Source organism: Schistocerca gregaria, unplaced genomic scaffold, assembly GCF_023897955.1.
Source record: "Schistocerca gregaria isolate iqSchGreg1 unplaced genomic scaffold, iqSchGreg1.2 ptg001041l, whole genome shotgun sequence".
Taxonomy (NCBI): Eukaryota; Metazoa; Arthropoda; class Insecta; order Orthoptera; family Acrididae; genus Schistocerca; species Schistocerca gregaria.
The window spans coordinates 20555-38427 of NW_026062388.1; the positions used below are offsets into that span (position 1 = coordinate 20555).

The following is a 17873-nucleotide window of genomic DNA, read 5'->3' on the forward strand; positions in this document are numbered from 1 at the left end:
TTTAATACAGTCGTTTAAAATGCTTGAGGAAGCATCTTTGTCACACCTGAGAGTTAGTATGAAAAGAGGGCTGACCGGTGTAGCGACGTAAAAAGGAAAAAATGAGAGGGAGCCAACAGCACCCGGTGTTCCCAGGCGGTCACCCATCCAAGTACTAACCGGGCCCGATGTTGCTTAACTTCGGTGATCGGACGAGAACCGGTGTATTCAACATGTTATGGCCGTTGGCGTCCTTATACTGTAGCCGCACAGCAGAAGAAGGCTTCGCCTCTCCTCCCAACACACGCAATCGCCGTTTTTCGGTGGCACATTTGACGCAAAGCACGTCCTTCCACCTCGAGAGCGACGCGCAGTGCGGCGCGCCGCCACGTGGGTCGGACGCACAACACAGCTGCTCGTTGCACCGCCTGTCATTCGTTTGGTGCGTGCGGCCTCCGACACTCGCGGCAGACGCACCTTGTTCTTGTTATCCGGCGCAGGGCTTGCGCGCGGCCGGGCGGCGGGAGGACTGCGCGGGGTGTGGCAGTGTCCTGCTGGACCGACGGAAGCTTTCTCACCTGCCCGACACACGCCGCGATTCCAGATATTTGCGTAATTAGCGCGGTGCATTCTCGCCTGTCCCCTCCCCCTTCCGTCCCGACTTGTCCCGACTTGTCCCGACTGCCGCTCGCTGCCGCTCGGGTCGTGGTCCATATGACAGCACAAGCACGAGAAACATCTGCGAGACTGGCGCCGGCGTGTCCGAGGCGCCGTGTGCGGCCGTTCGGTGCTACTAGAGCAGCGGCCGTGCCGTGCCGGGCCGTGGAAAGGTGCGAAAACACGGACACAAGACAGGCGATTCGACAAAGCATCCATCTCTTCCATCGGCGAAAGATAAATTTTTGTTCACAAATTTGCAGTTGAACACTGCTACAAAACTATAAGAACTGGCGTTTTTCAGAACGTTCCTGTCGCTTCATACTCTTGGTATTTCTAGAGACACTTTGGAAGAGAGGGCTGGCAGGGGTAGCGAAAAGAAGCAAAAAATGAAGACAGCCAGAGTTCCCAGGCGGTCATGGACCCGAATACTAACGTTGTTGCTTATCGTCGGTGATCGGGCGAGAACAGTTGATTTTTTAGTTTTTTGTTTATTTATTTATTTAGTTAGTTTTTGGAATTAAACGCTCCTACAAAACAGTAGGCTCTGACGCACTTGAAGAGCACATCTGTCGATTCGCAGTGTTTCGTTACTTTCAAGGTGTTCTAGCACTCTTCCTTCGCGCATTCTTGCTCAAACTTAATTTATTACTGTAGTTTCATATGTTACGTTTAATACAGTCGTTTAAAATGCTTGAGGAAGCATCTTTGTCACACCTGAGAGTTAGTATGAAAAGAGGGCTGACCGGTGTAGCGACGTAAAAAGGAAAAAATGAGAGGGAGCCAACAGCACCCGGTGTTCCCAGGCGGTCACCCATCCAAGTACTAACCGGGCCCGATGTTGCTTAACTTCGGTGATCGGACGAGAACCGGTGTATTCAACATGTTATGGCCGTTGGCGTCCTTATACTGTAGCCGCACAGCAGAAGAAGGCTTCGCCTCTCCTCCCAACACACGCAATCGCCGTTTTTCGGTGGCACATTTGACGCAAAGCACGTCCTTCCACCTCGAGAGCGACGCGCAGTGCGGCGCGCCGCCACGTGGGTCGGACGCACAACACAGCTGCTCGTTGCACCGCCTGTCATTCGTTTGGTGCGTGCGGCCTCCGACACTCGCGGCAGACGCACCTTGTTCTTGTTATCCGGCGCAGGGCTTGCGCGCGGCCGGGCGGCGGGAGGACTGCGCGGGGTGTGGCAGTGTCCTGCTGGACCGACGGAAGCTTTCTCACCTGCCCGACACACGCCGCGATTCCAGATATTTGCGTAATTAGCGCGGTGCATTCTCGCCTGTCCCCTCCCCCTTCCGTCCCGACTTGTCCCGACTTGTCCCGACTGCCGCTCGCTGCCGCTCGGGTCGTGGTCCATATGACAGCACAAGCACGAGAAACATCTGCGAGACTGGCGCCGGCGTGTCCGAGGCGCCGTGTGCGGCCGTTCGGTGCTACTAGAGCAGCGGCCGTGCCGTGCCGGGCCGTGGAAAGGTGCGAAAACACGGACACAAGACAGGCGATTCGACAAAGCATCCATCTCTTCCATCGGCGAAAGATAAATTTTTGTTCACAAATTTGCAGTTGAACACTGCTACAAAACTATAAGAACTGGCGTTTTTCAGAACGTTCCTGTCGCTTCATACTCTTGGTATTTCTAGAGACACTTTGGAAGAGAGGGCTGGCAGGGGTAGCGAAAAGAAGCAAAAAATGAAGACAGCCAGAGTTCCCAGGCGGTCATGGACCCGAATACTAACGTTGTTGCTTATCGTCGGTGATCGGGCGAGAACAGTTGATTTTTTAGTTTTTTGTTTGTTTATTTATTTATTTAGTTAGTTTTTGGAATTAAACGCTCCTACAAAACAGTAGGCTCTGACGCACTTGAAGAGCACATCTGTCGATTCGCAGTGTTTCGTTACTTTCAAGGTGTTCTAGCACTCTTCCTTCGCGCATTCTTGCTCAAACTTAATTTATTACTGTAGTTTCATATGTTACGTTTAATACAGTCGTTTAAAATGCTTGAGGAAGCATCTTTGTCACACCTGAGAGTTAGTATGAAAAGAGGGCTGACCGGTGTAGCGACGTAAAAAGGAAAAAATGAGAGGGAGCCAACAGCACCCGGTGTTCCCAGGCGGTCACCCATCCAAGTACTAACCGGGCCCGATGTTGCTTAACTTCGGTGATCGGACGAGAACCGGTGTATTCAACATGTTATGGCCGTTGGCGTCCTTATACTGTAGCCGCACAGCAGAAGAAGGCTTCGCCTCTCCTCCCAACACACGCAATCGCCGTTTTTCGGTGGCACATTTGACGCAAAGCACGTCCTTCCACCTCGAGAGCGACGCGCAGTGCGGCGCGCCGCCACGTGGGTCGGACGCACAACACAGCTGCTCGTTGCACCGCCTGTCATTCGTTTGGTGCGTGCGGCCTCCGACACTCGCGGCAGACGCACCTTGTTCTTGTTATCCGGCGCAGGGCTTGCGCGCGGCCGGGCGGCGGGAGGACTGCGCGGGGTGTGGCAGTGTCCTGCTGGACCGACGGAAGCTTTCTCACCTGCCCGACACACGCCGCGATTCCAGATATTTGCGTAATTAGCGCGGTGCATTCTCGCCTGTCCCCTCCCCCTTCCGTCCCGACTTGTCCCGACTTGTCCCGACTGCCGCTCGCTGCCGCTCGGGTCGTGGTCCATATGACAGCACAAGCACGAGAAACATCTGCGAGACTGGCGCCGGCGTGTCCGAGGCGCCGTGTGCGGCCGTTCGGTGCTACTAGAGCAGCGGCCGTGCCGTGCCGGGCCGTGGAAAGGTGCGAAAACACGGACACAAGACAGGCGATTCGACAAAGCATCCATCTCTTCCATCGGCGAAAGATAAATTTTTGTTCACAAATTTGCAGTTGAACACTGCTACAAAACTATAAGAACTGGCGTTTTTCAGAACGTTCCTGTCGCTTCATACTCTTGGTATTTCTAGAGACACTTTGGAAGAGAGGGCTGGCAGGGGTAGCGAAAAGAAGCAAAAAATGAAGACAGCCAGAGTTCCCAGGCGGTCATGGACCCGAATACTAACGTTGTTGCTTATCGTCGGTGATCGGGCGAGAACAGTTGATTTTTTAGTTTTTTGTTTGTTTATTTATTTATTTAGTTAGTTTTTGGAATTAAACGCTCCTACAAAACAGTAGGCTCTGACGCACTTGAAGAGCACATCTGTCGATTCGCAGTGTTTCGTTACTTTCAAGGTGTTCTAGCACTCTTCCTTCGCGCATTCTTGCTCAAACTTAATTTATTACTGTAGTTTCATATGTTACGTTTAATACAGTCGTTTAAAATGCTTGAGGAAGCATCTTTGTCACACCTGAGAGTTAGTATGAAAAGAGGGCTGACCGGTGTAGCGACGTAAAAAGGAAAAAATGAGAGGGAGCCAACAGCACCCGGTGTTCCCAGGCGGTCACCCATCCAAGTACTAACCGGGCCCGATGTTGCTTAACTTCGGTGATCGGACGAGAACCGGTGTATTCAACATGTTATGGCCGTTGGCGTCCTTATACTGTAGCCGCACAGCAGAAGAAGGCTTCGCCTCTCCTCCCAACACACGCAATCGCCGTTTTTCGGTGGCACATTTGACGCAAAGCACGTCCTTCCACCTCGAGAGCGACGCGCAGTGCGGCGCGCCGCCACGTGGGTCGGACGCACAACACAGCTGCTCGTTGCACCGCCTGTCATTCGTTTGGTGCGTGCGGCCTCCGACACTCGCGGCAGACGCACCTTGTTCTTGTTATCCGGCGCAGGGCTTGCGCGCGGCCGGGCGGCGGGAGGACTGCGCGGGGTGTGGCAGTGTCCTGCTGGACCGACGGAAGCTTTCTCACCTGCCCGACACACGCCGCGATTCCAGATATTTGCGTAATTAGCGCGGTGCATTCTCGCCTGTCCCCTCCCCCTTCCGTCCCGACTTGTCCCGACTTGTCCCGACTGCCGCTCGCTGCCGCTCGGGTCGTGGTCCATATGACAGCACAAGCACGAGAAACATCTGCGAGACTGGCGCCGGCGTGTCCGAGGCGCCGTGTGCGGCCGTTCGGTGCTACTAGAGCAGCGGCCGTGCCGTGCCGGGCCGTGGAAAGGTGCGAAAACACGGACACAAGACAGGCGATTCGACAAAGCATCCATCTCTTCCATCGGCGAAAGATAAATTTTTGTTCACAAATTTGCAGTTGAACACTGCTACAAAACTATAAGAACTGGCGTTTTTCAGAACGTTCCTGTCGCTTCATACTCTTGGTATTTCTAGAGACACTTTGGAAGAGAGGGCTGGCAGGGGTAGCGAAAAGAAGCAAAAAATGAAGACAGCCAGAGTTCCCAGGCGGTCATGGACCCGAATACTAACGTTGTTGCTTATCGTCGGTGATCGGGCGAGAACAGTTGATTTTTTAGTTTTTTGTTTGTTTATTTATTTATTTAGTTAGTTTTTGGAATTAAACGCTCCTACAAAACAGTAGGCTCTGACGCACTTGAAGAGCACATCTGTCGATTCGCAGTGTTTCGTTACTTTCAAGGTGTTCTAGCACTCTTCCTTCGCGCATTCTTGCTCAAACTTAATTTATTACTGTAGTTTCATATGTTACGTTTAATACAGTCGTTTAAAATGCTTGAGGAAGCATCTTTGTCACACCTGAGAGTTAGTATGAAAAGAGGGCTGACCGGTGTAGCGACGTAAAAAGGAAAAAATGAGAGGGAGCCAACAGCACCCGGTGTTCCCAGGCGGTCACCCATCCAAGTACTAACCGGGCCCGATGTTGCTTAACTTCGGTGATCGGACGAGAACCGGTGTATTCAACATGTTATGGCCGTTGGCGTCCTTATACTGTAGCCGCACAGCAGAAGAAGGCTTCGCCTCTCCTCCCAACACACGCAATCGCCGTTTTTCGGTGGCACATTTGACGCAAAGCACGTCCTTCCACCTCGAGAGCGACGCGCAGTGCGGCGCGCCGCCACGTGGGTCGGACGCACAACACAGCTGCTCGTTGCACCGCCTGTCATTCGTTTGGTGCGTGCGGCCTCCGACACTCGCGGCAGACGCACCTTGTTCTTGTTATCCGGCGCAGGGCTTGCGCGCGGCCGGGCGGCGGGAGGACTGCGCGGGGTGTGGCAGTGTCCTGCTGGACCGACGGAAGCTTTCTCACCTGCCCGACACACGCCGCGATTCCAGATATTTGCGTAATTAGCGCGGTGCATTCTCGCCTGTCCCCTCCCCCTTCCGTCCCGACTTGTCCCGACTTGTCCCGACTGCCGCTCGCTGCCGCTCGGGTCGTGGTCCATATGACAGCACAAGCACGAGAAACATCTGCGAGACTGGCGCCGGCGTGTCCGAGGCGCCGTGTGCGGCCGTTCGGTGCTACTAGAGCAGCGGCCGTGCCGTGCCGGGCCGTGGAAAGGTGCGAAAACACGGACACAAGACAGGCGATTCGACAAAGCATCCATCTCTTCCATCGGCGAAAGATAAATTTTTGTTCACAAATTTGCAGTTGAACACTGCTACAAAACTATAAGAACTGGCGTTTTTCAGAACGTTCCTGTCGCTTCATACTCTTGGTATTTCTAGAGACACTTTGGAAGAGAGGGCTGGCAGGGGTAGCGAAAAGAAGCAAAAAATGAAGACAGCCAGAGTTCCCAGGCGGTCATGGACCCGAATACTAACGTTGTTGCTTATCGTCGGTGATCGGGCGAGAACAGTTGATTTTTTAGTTTTTTGTTTGTTTATTTATTTATTTAGTTAGTTTTTGGAATTAAACGCTCCTACAAAACAGTAGGCTCTGACGCACTTGAAGAGCACATCTGTCGATTCGCAGTGTTTCGTTACTTTCAAGGTGTTCTAGCACTCTTCCTTCGCGCATTCTTGCTCAAACTTAATTTATTACTGTAGTTTCATATGTTACGTTTAATACAGTCGTTTAAAATGCTTGAGGAAGCATCTTTGTCACACCTGAGAGTTAGTATGAAAAGAGGGCTGACCGGTGTAGCGACGTAAAAAGGAAAAAATGAGAGGGAGCCAACAGCACCCGGTGTTCCCAGGCGGTCACCCATCCAAGTACTAACCGGGCCCGATGTTGCTTAACTTCGGTGATCGGACGAGAACCGGTGTATTCAACATGTTATGGCCGTTGGCGTCCTTATACTGTAGCCGCACAGCAGAAGAAGGCTTCGCCTCTCCTCCCAACACACGCAATCGCCGTTTTTCGGTGGCACATTTGACGCAAAGCACGTCCTTCCACCTCGAGAGCGACGCGCAGTGCGGCGCGCCGCCACGTGGGTCGGACGCACAACACAGCTGCTCGTTGCACCGCCTGTCATTCGTTTGGTGCGTGCGGCCTCCGACACTCGCGGCAGACGCACCTTGTTCTTGTTATCCGGCGCAGGGCTTGCGCGCGGCCGGGCGGCGGGAGGACTACGCGGGGTGTGGCAGTGTCCTGCTGGACCGACGGAAGCTTTCTCACCTGCCCGACACACGCCGCGATTCCAGATATTTGCGTAATTAGCGCGGTGCATTCTCGCCTGTCCCCTCCCCCTTCCGTCCCGACTTGTCCCGACTTGTCCCGACTGCCGCTCGCTGCCGCTCGGGTCGTGGTCCATATGACAGCACAAGCACGAGAAACATCTGCGAGACTGGCGCCGGCGTGTCCGAGGCGCCGTGTGCGGCCGTTCGGTGCTACTAGAGCAGCGGCCGTGCCGTGCCGGGCCGTGGAAAGGTGCGAAAACACGGACACAAGACAGGCGATTCGACAAAGCATCCATCTCTTCCATCGGCGAAAGATAAATTTTTGTTCACAAATTTGCAGTTGAACACTGCTACAAAACTATAAGAACTGGCGTTTTTCAGAACGTTCCTGTCGCTTCATACTCTTGGTATTTCTAGAGACACTTTGGAAGAGAGGGCTGGCAGGGGTAGCGAAAAGAAGCAAAAAATGAAGACAGCCAGAGTTCCCAGGCGGTCATGGACCCGAATACTAACGTTGTTGCTTATCGTCGGTGATCGGGCGAGAACAGTTGATTTTTTAGTTTTTTGTTTATTTATTTATTTAGTTAGTTTTTGGAATTAAACGCTCCTACAAAACAGTAGGCTCTGACGCACTTGAAGAGCACATCTGTCGATTCGCAGTGTTTCGTTACTTTCAAGGTGTTCTAGCACTCTTCCTTCGCGCATTCTTGCTCAAACTTAATTTATTACTGTAGTTTCATATGTTACGTTTAATACAGTCGTTTAAAATGCTTGAGGAAGCATCTTTGTCACACCTGAGAGTTAGTATGAAAAGAGGGCTGACCGGTGTAGCGACGTAAAAAGGAAAAAATGAGAGGGAGCCAACAGCACCCGGTGTTCCCAGGCGGTCACCCATCCAAGTACTAACCGGGCCCGATGTTGCTTAACTTCGGTGATCGGACGAGAACCGGTGTATTCAACATGTTATGGCCGTTGGCGTCCTTATACTGTAGCCGCACAGCAGAAGAAGGCTTCGCCTCTCCTCCCAACACACGCAATCGCCGTTTTTCGGTGGCACATTTGACGCAAAGCACGTCCTTCCACCTCGAGAGCGACGCGCAGTGCGGCGCGCCGCCACGTGGGTCGGACGCACAACACAGCTGCTCGTTGCACCGCCTGTCATTCGTTTGGTGCGTGCGGCCTCCGACACTCGCGGCAGACGCACCTTGTTCTTGTTATCCGGCGCAGGGCTTGCGCGCGGCCGGGCGGCGGGAGGACTGCGCGGGGTGTGGCAGTGTCCTGCTGGACCGACGGAAGCTTTCTCACCTGCCCGACACACGCCGCGATTCCAGATATTTGCGTAATTAGCGCGGTGCATTCTCGCCTGTCCCCTCCCCCTTCCGTCCCGACTTGTCCCGACTTGTCCCGACTGCCGCTCGCTGCCGCTCGGGTCGTGGTCCATATGACAGCACAAGCACGAGAAACATCTGCGAGACTGGCGCCGGCGTGTCCGAGGCGCCGTGTGCGGCCGTTCGGTGCTACTAGAGCAGCGGCCGTGCCGTGCCGGGCCGTGGAAAGGTGCGAAAACACGGACACAAGACAGGCGATTCGACAAAGCATCCATCTCTTCCATCGGCGAAAGATAAATTTTTGTTCACAAATTTGCAGTTGAACACTGCTACAAAACTATAAGAACTGGCGTTTTTCAGAACGTTCCTGTCGCTTCATACTCTTGGTATTTCTAGAGACACTTTGGAAGAGAGGGCTGGCAGGGGTAGCGAAAAGAAGCAAAAAATGAAGACAGCCAGAGTTCCCAGGCGGTCATGGACCCGAATACTAACGTTGTTGCTTATCGTCGGTGATCGGGCGAGAACAGTTGATTTTTTAGTTTTTTGTTTGTTTATTTATTTATTTAGTTAGTTTTTGGAATTAAACGCTCCTACAAAACAGTAGGCTCTGACGCACTTGAAGAGCACATCTGTCGATTCGCAGTGTTTCGTTACTTTCAAGGTGTTCTAGCACTCTTCCTTCGCGCATTCTTGCTCAAACTTAATTTATTACTGTAGTTTCATATGTTACGTTTAATACAGTCGTTTAAAATGCTTGAGGAAGCATCTTTGTCACACCTGAGAGTTAGTATGAAAAGAGGGCTGACCGGTGTAGCGACGTAAAAAGGAAAAAATGAGAGGGAGCCAACAGCACCCGGTGTTCCCAGGCGGTCACCCATCCAAGTACTAACCGGGCCCGATGTTGCTTAACTTCGGTGATCGGACGAGAACCGGTGTATTCAACATGGTATGGCCGTTGGCGTCCTTATACTGTAGCCGCACAGCAGAAGAAGGCTTCGCCTCTCCTCCCAACACACGCAATCGCCGTTTTTCGGTGGCACATTTGACGCAAAGCACGTCCTTCCACCTCGAGAGCGACGCGCAGTGCGGCGCGCCGCCACGTGGGTCGGACGCACAACACAGCTGCTCGTTGCACCGCCTGTCATTCGTTTGGTGCGTGCGGCCTCCGACACTCGCGGCAGACGCACCTTGTTCTTGTTATCCGGCGCAGGGCTTGCGCGCGGCCGGGCGGCGGGAGGACTGCGCGGGGTGTGGCAGTGTCCTGCTGGACCGACGGAAGCTTTCTCACCTGCCCGACACACGCCGCGATTCCAGATATTTGCGTAATTAGCGCGGTGCATTCTCGCCTGTCCCCTCCCCCTTCCGTCCCGACTTGTCCCGACTTGTCCCGACTGCCGCTCGCTGCCGCTCGGGTCGTGGTCCATATGACAGCACAAGCACGAGAAACATCTGCGAGACTGGCGCCGGCGTGTCCGAGGCGCCGTGTGCGGCCGTTCGGTGCTACTAGAGCAGCGGCCGTGCCGTGCCGGGCCGTGGAAAGGTGCGAAAACACGGACACAAGACAGGCGATTCGACAAAGCATCCATCTCTTCCATCGGCGAAAGATAAATTTTTGTTCACAAATTTGCAGTTGAACACTGCTACAAAACTATAAGAACTGGCGTTTTTCAGAACGTTCCTGTCGCTTCATACTCTTGGTATTTCTAGAGACACTTTGGAAGAGAGGGCTGGCAGGGGTAGCGAAAAGAAGCAAAAAATGAAGACAGCCAGAGTTCCCAGGCGGTCATGGACCCGAATACTAACGTTGTTGCTTATCGTCGGTGATCGGGCGAGAACAGTTGATTTTTTAGTTTTTTGTTTGTTTATTTATTTATTTAGTTAGTTTTTGGAATTAAACGCTCCTACAAAACAGTAGGCTCTGACGCACTTGAAGAGCACATCTGTCGATTCGCAGTGTTTCGTTACTTTCAAGGTGTTCTAGCACTCTTCCTTCGCGCATTCTTGCTCAAACTTAATTTATTACTGTAGTTTCATATGTTACGTTTAATACAGTCGTTTAAAATGCTTGAGGAAGCATCTTTGTCACACCTGAGAGTTAGTATGAAAAGAGGGCTGACCGGTGTAGCGACGTAAAAAGGAAAAAATGAGAGGGAGCCAACAGCACCCGGTGTTCCCAGGCGGTCACCCATCCAAGTACTAACCGGGCCCGATGTTGCTTAACTTCGGTGATCGGACGAGAACCGGTGTATTCAACATGTTATGGCCGTTGGCGTCCTTATACTGTAGCCGCACAGCAGAAGAAGGCTTCGCCTCTCCTCCCAACACACGCAATCGCCGTTTTTCGGTGGCACATTTGACGCAAAGCACGTCCTTCCACCTCGAGAGCGACGCGCAGTGCGGCGCGCCGCCACGTGGGTCGGACGCACAACACAGCTGCTCGTTGCACCGCCTGTCATTCGTTTGGTGCGTGCGGCCTCCGACACTCGCGGCAGACGCACCTTGTTCTTGTTATCCGGCGCAGGGCTTGCGCGCGGCCGGGCGGCGGGAGGACTGCGCGGGGTGTGGCAGTGTCCTGCTGGACCGACGGAAGCTTTCTCACCTGCCCGACACACGCCGCGATTCCAGATATTTGCGTAATTAGCGCGGTGCATTCTCGCCTGTCCCCTCCCCCTTCCGTCCCGACTTGTCCCGACTTGTCCCGACTGCCGCTCGCTGCCGCTCGGGTCGTGGTCCATATGACAGCACAAGCACGAGAAACATCTGCGAGACTGGCGCCGGCGTGTCCGAGGCGCCGTGTGCGGCCGTTCGGTGCTACTAGAGCAGCGGCCGTGCCGTGCCGGGCCGTGGAAAGGTGCGAAAACACGGACACAAGACAGGCGATTCGACAAAGCATCCATCTCTTCCATCGGCGAAAGATAAATTTTTGTTCACAAATTTGCAGTTGAACACTGCTACAAAACTATAAGAACTGGCGTTTTTCAGAACGTTCCTGTCGCTTCATACTCTTGGTATTTCTAGAGACACTTTGGAAGAGAGGGCTGGCAGGGGTAGCGAAAAGAAGCAAAAAATGAAGACAGCCAGAGTTCCCAGGCGGTCATGGACCCGAATACTAACGTTGTTGCTTATCGTCGGTGATCGGGCGAGAACAGTTGATTTTTTAGTTTTTTGTTTGTTTATTTATTTATTTAGTTAGTTTTTGGAATTAAACGCTCCTACAAAACAGTAGGCTCTGACGCACTTGAAGAGCACATCTGTCGATTCGCAGTGTTTCGTTACTTTCAAGGTGTTCTAGCACTCTTCCTTCGCGCATTCTTGCTCAAACTTAATTTATTACTGTAGTTTCATATGTTACGTTTAATACAGTCGTTTAAAATGCTTGAGGAAGCATCTTTGTCACACCTGAGAGTTAGTATGAAAAGAGGGCTGACCGGTGTAGCGACGTAAAAAGGAAAAAATGAGAGGGAGCCAACAGCACCCGGTGTTCCCAGGCGGTCACCCATCCAAGTACTAACCGGGCCCGATGTTGCTTAACTTCGGTGATCGGACGAGAACCGGTGTATTCAACATGTTATGGCCGTTGGCGTCCTTATACTGTAGCCGCACAGCAGAAGAAGGCTTCGCCTCTCCTCCCAACACACGCAATCGCCGTTTTTCGGTGGCACATTTGACGCAAAGCACGTCCTTCCACCTCGAGAGCGACGCGCAGTGCGGCGCGCCGCCACGTGGGTCGGACGCACAACACAGCTGCTCGTTGCACCGCCTGTCATTCGTTTGGTGCGTGCGGCCTCCGACACTCGCGGCAGACGCACCTTGTTCTTGTTATCCGGCGCAGGGCTTGCGCGCGGCCGGGCGGCGGGAGGACTGCGCGGGGTGTGGCAGTGTCCTGCTGGACCGACGGAAGCTTTCTCACCTGCCCGACACACGCCGCGATTCCAGATATTTGCGTAATTAGCGCGGTGCATTCTCGCCTGTCCCCTCCCCCTTCCGTCCCGACTTGTCCCGACTTGTCCCGACTGCCGCTCGCTGCCGCTCGGGTCGTGGTCCATATGACAGCACAAGCACGAGAAACATCTGCGAGACTGGCGCCGGCGTGTCCGAGGCGCCGTGTGCGGCCGTTCGGTGCTACTAGAGCAGCGGCCGTGCCGTGCCGGGCCGTGGAAAGGTGCGAAAACACGGACACAAGACAGGCGATTCGACAAAGCATCCATCTCTTCCATCGGCGAAAGATAAATTTTTGTTCACAAATTTGCAGTTGAACACTGCTACAAAACTATAAGAACTGGCGTTTTTCAGAACGTTCCTGTCGCTTCATACTCTTGGTATTTCTAGAGACACTTTGGAAGAGAGGGCTGGCAGGGGTAGCGAAAAGAAGCAAAAAATGAAGACAGCCAGAGTTCCCAGGCGGTCATGGACCCGAATACTAACGTTGTTGCTTATCGTCGGTGATCGGGCGAGAACAGTTGATTTTTTAGTTTTTTGTTTATTTATTTATTTAGTTAGTTTTTGGAATTAAACGCTCCTACAAAACAGTAGGCTCTGACGCACTTGAAGAGCACATCTGTCGATTCGCAGTGTTTCGTTACTTTCAAGGTGTTCTAGCACTCTTCCTTCGCGCATTCTTGCTCAAACTTAATTTATTACTGTAGTTTCATATGTTACGTTTAATACAGTCGTTTAAAATGCTTGAGGAAGCATCTTTGTCACACCTGAGAGTTAGTATGAAAAGAGGGCTGACCGGTGTAGCGACGTAAAAAGGAAAAAATGAGAGGGAGCCAACAGCACCCGGTGTTCCCAGGCGGTCACCCATCCAAGTACTAACCGGGCCCGATGTTGCTTAACTTCGGTGATCGGACGAGAACCGGTGTATTCAACATGTTATGGCCGTTGGCGTCCTTATACTGTAGCCGCACAGCAGAAGAAGGCTTCGCCTCTCCTCCCAACACACGCAATCGCCGTTTTTCGGTGGCACATTTGACGCAAAGCACGTCCTTCCACCTCGAGAGCGACGCGCAGTGCGGCGCGCCGCCACGTGGGTCGGACGCACAACACAGCTGCTCGTTGCACCGCCTGTCATTCGTTTGGTGCGTGCGGCCTCCGACACTCGCGGCAGACGCACCTTGTTCTTGTTATCCGGCGCAGGGCTTGCGCGCGGCCGGGCGGCGGGAGGACTGCGCGGGGTGTGGCAGTGTCCTGCTGGACCGACGGAAGCTTTCTCACCTGCCCGACACACGCCGCGATTCCAGATATTTGCGTAATTAGCGCGGTGCATTCTCGCCTGTCCCCTCCCCCTTCCGTCCCGACTTGTCCCGACTTGTCCCGACTGCCGCTCGCTGCCGCTCGGGTCGTGGTCCATATGACAGCACAAGCACGAGAAACATCTGCGAGACTGGCGCCGGCGTGTCCGAGGCGCCGTGTGCGGCCGTTCGGTGCTACTAGAGCAGCGGCCGTGCCGTGCCGGGCCGTGGAAAGGTGCGAAAACACGGACACAAGACAGGCGATTCGACAAAGCATCCATCTCTTCCATCGGCGAAAGATAAATTTTTGTTCACAAATTTGCAGTTGAACACTGCTACAAAACTATAAGAACTGGCGTTTTTCAGAACGTTCCTGTCGCTTCATACTCTTGGTATTTCTAGAGACACTTTGGAAGAGAGGGCTGGCAGGGGTAGCGAAAAGAAGCAAAAAATGAAGACAGCCAGAGTTCCCAGGCGGTCATGGACCCGAATACTAACGTTGTTGCTTATCGTCGGTGATCGGGCGAGAACAGTTGATTTTTTAGTTTTTTGTTTGTTTATTTATTTATTTAGTTAGTTTTTGGAATTAAACGCTCCTACAAAACAGTAGGCTCTGACGCACTTGAAGAGCACATCTGTCGATTCGCAGTGTTTCGTTACTTTCAAGGTGTTCTAGCACTCTTCCTTCGCGCATTCTTGCTCAAACTTAATTTATTACTGTAGTTTCATATGTTACGTTTAATACAGTCGTTTAAAATGCTTGAGGAAGCATCTTTGTCACACCTGAGAGTTAGTATGAAAAGAGGGCTGACCGGTGTAGCGACGTAAAAAGGAAAAAATGAGAGGGAGCCAACAGCACCCGGTGTTCCCAGGCGGTCACCCATCCAAGTACTAACCGGGCCCGATGTTGCTTAACTTCGGTGATCGGACGAGAACCGGTGTATTCAACATGTTATGGCCGTTGGCGTCCTTATACTGTAGCCGCACAGCAGAAGAAGGCTTCGCCTCTCCTCCCAACACACGCAATCGCCGTTTTTCGGTGGCACATTTGACGCAAAGCACGTCCTTCCACCTCGAGAGCGACGCGCAGTGCGGCGCGCCGCCACGTGGGTCGGACGCACAACACAGCTGCTCGTTGCACCGCCTGTCATTCGTTTGGTGCGTGCGGCCTCCGACACTCGCGGCAGACGCACCTTGTTCTTGTTATCCGGCGCAGGGCTTGCGCGCGGCCGGGCGGCGGGAGGACTGCGCGGGGTGTGGCAGTGTCCTGCTGGACCGACGGAAGCTTTCTCACCTGCCCGACACACGCCGCGATTCCAGATATTTGCGTAATTAGCGCGGTGCATTCTCGCCTGTCCCCTCCCCCTTCCGTCCCGACTTGTCCCGACTTGTCCCGACTGCCGCTCGCTGCCGCTCGGGTCGTGGTCCATATGACAGCACAAGCACGAGAAACATCTGCGAGACTGGCGCCGGCGTGTCCGAGGCGCCGTGTGCGGCCGTTCGGTGCTACTAGAGCAGCGGCCGTGCCGTGCCGGGCCGTGGAAAGGTGCGAAAACACGGACACAAGACAGGCGATTCGACAAAGCATCCATCTCTTCCATCGGCGAAAGATAAATTTTTGTTCACAAATTTGCAGTTGAAAACTGCTACAAAACTATAAGAACTGGCGTTTTTCAGAACGTTCCTGTCGCTTCATACTCTTGGTATTTCTAGAGACACTTTGGAAGAGAGGGCTGGCAGGGGTAGCGAAAAGAAGCAAAAAATGAAGACAGCCAGAGTTCCCAGGCGGTCATGGACCCGAATACTAACGTTGTTGCTTATCGTCGGTGATCGGGCGAGAACAGTTGATTTTTTAGTTTTTTGTTTATTTATTTATTTAGTTAGTTTTTGGAATTAAACGCTCCTACAAAACAGTAGGCTCTGACGCACTTGAAGAGCACATCTGTCGATTCGCAGTGTTTCGTTACTTTCAAGGTGTTCTAGCACTCTTCCTTCGCGCATTCTTGCTCAAACTTAATTTATTACTGTAGTTTCATATGTTACGTTTAATACAGTCGTTTAAAATGCTTGAGGAAGCATCTTTGTCACACCTGAGAGTTACTATGAAAAGAGGGCTGACCGGTGTAGCGACGTAAAAAGGAAAAAATGAGAGGGAGCCAACAGCACCCGGTGTTCCCAGGCGGTCACCCATCCAAGTACTAACCGGGCCCGATGTTGCTTAACTTCGGTGATCGGACGAGAACCGGTGTATTCAACATGGTATGGCCGTTGGCGTCCTTATACTGTAGCCGCACAGCAGAAGAAGGCTTCGCCTCTCCTCCCAACACACGCAATCGCCGTTTTTCGGTGGCACATTTGACGCAAAGCACGTCCTTCCACCTCGAGAGCGACGCGCAGTGCGGCGCGCCGCCACGTGGGTCGGACGCACAACACAGCTGCTCGTTGCACCGCCTGTCATTCGTTTGGTGCGTGCGGCCTCCGACACTCGCGGCAGACGCACCTTGTTCTTGTTATCCGGCGCAGGGCTTGCGCGCGGCCGGGCGGCGGGAGGACTGCGCGGGGTGTGGCAGTGTCCTGCTGGACCGACGGAAGCTTTCTCACCTGCCCGACACACGCCGCGATTCCAGATATTTGCGTAATTAGCGCGGTGCATTCTCGCCTGTCCCCTCCCCCTTCCGTCCCGACTTGTCCCGACTTGTCCCGACTGCCGCTCGCTGCCGCTCGGGTCGTGGTCCATATGACAGCACAAGCACGAGAAACATCTGCGAGACTGGCGCCGGCGTGTCCGAGGCGCCGTGTGCGGCCGTTCGGTGCTACTAGAGCAGCGGCCGTGCCGTGCCGGGCCGTGGAAAGGTGCGAAAACACGGACACAAGACAGGCGATTCGACAAAGCATCCATCTCTTCCATCGGCGAAAGATAAATTTTTGTTCACAAATTTGCAGTTGAACACTGCTACAAAACTATAAGAACTGGCGTTTTTCAGAACGTTCCTGTCGCTTCATACTCTTGGTATTTCTAGAGACACTTTGGAAGAGAGGGCTGGCAGGGGTAGCGAAAAGAAGCAAAAAATGAAGACAGCCAGAGTTCCCAGGCGGTCATGGACCCGAATACTAACGTTGTTGCTTATCGTCGGTGATCGGGCGAGAACAGTTGATTTTTTAGTTTTTTGTTTGTTTATTTATTTATTTAGTTAGTTTTTGGAATTAAACGCTCCTACAAAACAGTAGGCTCTGACGCACTTGAAGAGCACATCTGTCGATTCGCAGTGTTTCGTTACTTTCAAGGTGTTCTAGCACTCTTCCTTCGCGCATTCTTGCTCAAACTTAATTTATTACTGTAGTTTCATATGTTACGTTTAATACAGTCGTTTAAAATGCTTGAGGAAGCATCTTTGTCACACCTGAGAGTTACTATGAAAAGAGGGCTGACCGGTGTAGCGACGTAAAAAGGAAAAAATGAGAGGGAGCCAACAGCACCCGGTGTTCCCAGGCGGTCACCCATCCAAGTACTAACCGGGCCCGATGTTGCTTAACTTCGGTGATCGGACGAGAACCGGTGTATTCAACATGTTATGGCCGTTGGCGTCCTTATACTGTAGCCGCACAGCAGAAGAAGGCTTCGCCTCTCCTCCCAACACACGCAATCGCCGTTTTTCGGTGGCACATTTGACGCAAAGCACGTCCTTCCACCTCGAGAGCGACGCGCAGTGCGGCGCGCCGCCACGTGGGTCGGACGCACAACACAGCTGCTCGTTGCACCGCCTGTCATTCGTTTGGTGCGTGCGGCCTCCGACACTCGCGGCAGACGCACCTTGTTCTTGTTATCCGGCGCAGGGCTTGCGCGCGGCCGGGCGGCGGGAGGACTGCGCGGGGTGTGGCAGTGTCCTGCTGGACCGACGGAAGCTTTCTCACCTGCCCGACACACGCCGCGATTCCAGATATTTGCGTAATTAGCGCGGTGCATTCTCGCCTGTCCCCTCCCCCTTCCGTCCCGACTTGTCCCGACTTGTCCCGACTGCCGCTCGCTGCCGCTCGGGTCGTGGTCCATATGACAGCACAAGCACGAGAAACATCTGCGAGACTGGCGCCGGCGTGTCCGAGGCGCCGTGTGCGGCCGTTCGGTGCTACTAGAGCAGCGGCCGTGCCGTGCCGGGCCGTGGAAAGGTGCGAAAACACGGACACAAGACAGGCGATTCGACAA

The 17873-nt window shown here is 53.4% G+C and overlaps 14 non-coding genes across 14 annotated transcripts; all 14 read right to left on the bottom strand.

The window, feature by feature from the left end:
• Nucleotides 1–110: 110 nt before the first annotated feature.
• LOC126327370 (5S ribosomal RNA) lies at nucleotides 111–229 on the bottom strand. Its single transcript, XR_007561194.1, has one exon. It is a non-coding gene; the product is annotated as a 5S ribosomal RNA (ribosomal RNA).
• A 1188-nt stretch (nucleotides 230–1417) lies between these two features.
• Nucleotides 1418–1536, bottom strand: LOC126327371 (5S ribosomal RNA). The gene has a single exon (XR_007561195.1). It is a non-coding gene; the product is annotated as a 5S ribosomal RNA (ribosomal RNA).
• A 1192-nt stretch (nucleotides 1537–2728) lies between these two features.
• On the bottom strand, nucleotides 2729–2847 carry LOC126327372 (5S ribosomal RNA). The gene has a single exon (XR_007561196.1). It is a non-coding gene; the product is annotated as a 5S ribosomal RNA (ribosomal RNA).
• A 1192-nt stretch (nucleotides 2848–4039) lies between these two features.
• Nucleotides 4040–4158, bottom strand: LOC126327373 (5S ribosomal RNA). The gene has a single exon (XR_007561197.1). It is a non-coding gene; the product is annotated as a 5S ribosomal RNA (ribosomal RNA).
• A 1192-nt stretch (nucleotides 4159–5350) lies between these two features.
• On the bottom strand, nucleotides 5351–5469 carry LOC126327374 (5S ribosomal RNA). The gene has a single exon (XR_007561198.1). It is a non-coding gene; the product is annotated as a 5S ribosomal RNA (ribosomal RNA).
• Nucleotides 5470–6661: 1192 nt separating this feature from the next.
• On the bottom strand, nucleotides 6662–6780 carry LOC126327376 (5S ribosomal RNA). The gene has a single exon (XR_007561199.1). It is a non-coding gene; the product is annotated as a 5S ribosomal RNA (ribosomal RNA).
• Nucleotides 6781–7968: 1188 nt separating this feature from the next.
• Nucleotides 7969–8087, bottom strand: LOC126327377 (5S ribosomal RNA). Its single transcript, XR_007561200.1, has one exon. It is a non-coding gene; the product is annotated as a 5S ribosomal RNA (ribosomal RNA).
• A 1192-nt stretch (nucleotides 8088–9279) lies between these two features.
• Nucleotides 9280–9398, bottom strand: LOC126327381 (5S ribosomal RNA). The gene has a single exon (XR_007561204.1). It is a non-coding gene; the product is annotated as a 5S ribosomal RNA (ribosomal RNA).
• Nucleotides 9399–10590: 1192 nt separating this feature from the next.
• On the bottom strand, nucleotides 10591–10709 carry LOC126327378 (5S ribosomal RNA). The gene has a single exon (XR_007561201.1). It is a non-coding gene; the product is annotated as a 5S ribosomal RNA (ribosomal RNA).
• A 1192-nt stretch (nucleotides 10710–11901) lies between these two features.
• LOC126327379 (5S ribosomal RNA) lies at nucleotides 11902–12020 on the bottom strand. The gene has a single exon (XR_007561202.1). It is a non-coding gene; the product is annotated as a 5S ribosomal RNA (ribosomal RNA).
• A 1188-nt stretch (nucleotides 12021–13208) lies between these two features.
• On the bottom strand, nucleotides 13209–13327 carry LOC126327380 (5S ribosomal RNA). Its single transcript, XR_007561203.1, has one exon. It is a non-coding gene; the product is annotated as a 5S ribosomal RNA (ribosomal RNA).
• Nucleotides 13328–14519: 1192 nt separating this feature from the next.
• Nucleotides 14520–14638, bottom strand: LOC126327382 (5S ribosomal RNA). Its single transcript, XR_007561205.1, has one exon. It is a non-coding gene; the product is annotated as a 5S ribosomal RNA (ribosomal RNA).
• Nucleotides 14639–15826: 1188 nt separating this feature from the next.
• LOC126327336 (5S ribosomal RNA) lies at nucleotides 15827–15945 on the bottom strand. The gene has a single exon (XR_007561161.1). It is a non-coding gene; the product is annotated as a 5S ribosomal RNA (ribosomal RNA).
• A 1192-nt stretch (nucleotides 15946–17137) lies between these two features.
• Nucleotides 17138–17256, bottom strand: LOC126327383 (5S ribosomal RNA). The gene has a single exon (XR_007561206.1). It is a non-coding gene; the product is annotated as a 5S ribosomal RNA (ribosomal RNA).
• Between the last annotated feature and the right edge of the window lie 617 nt (nucleotides 17257–17873).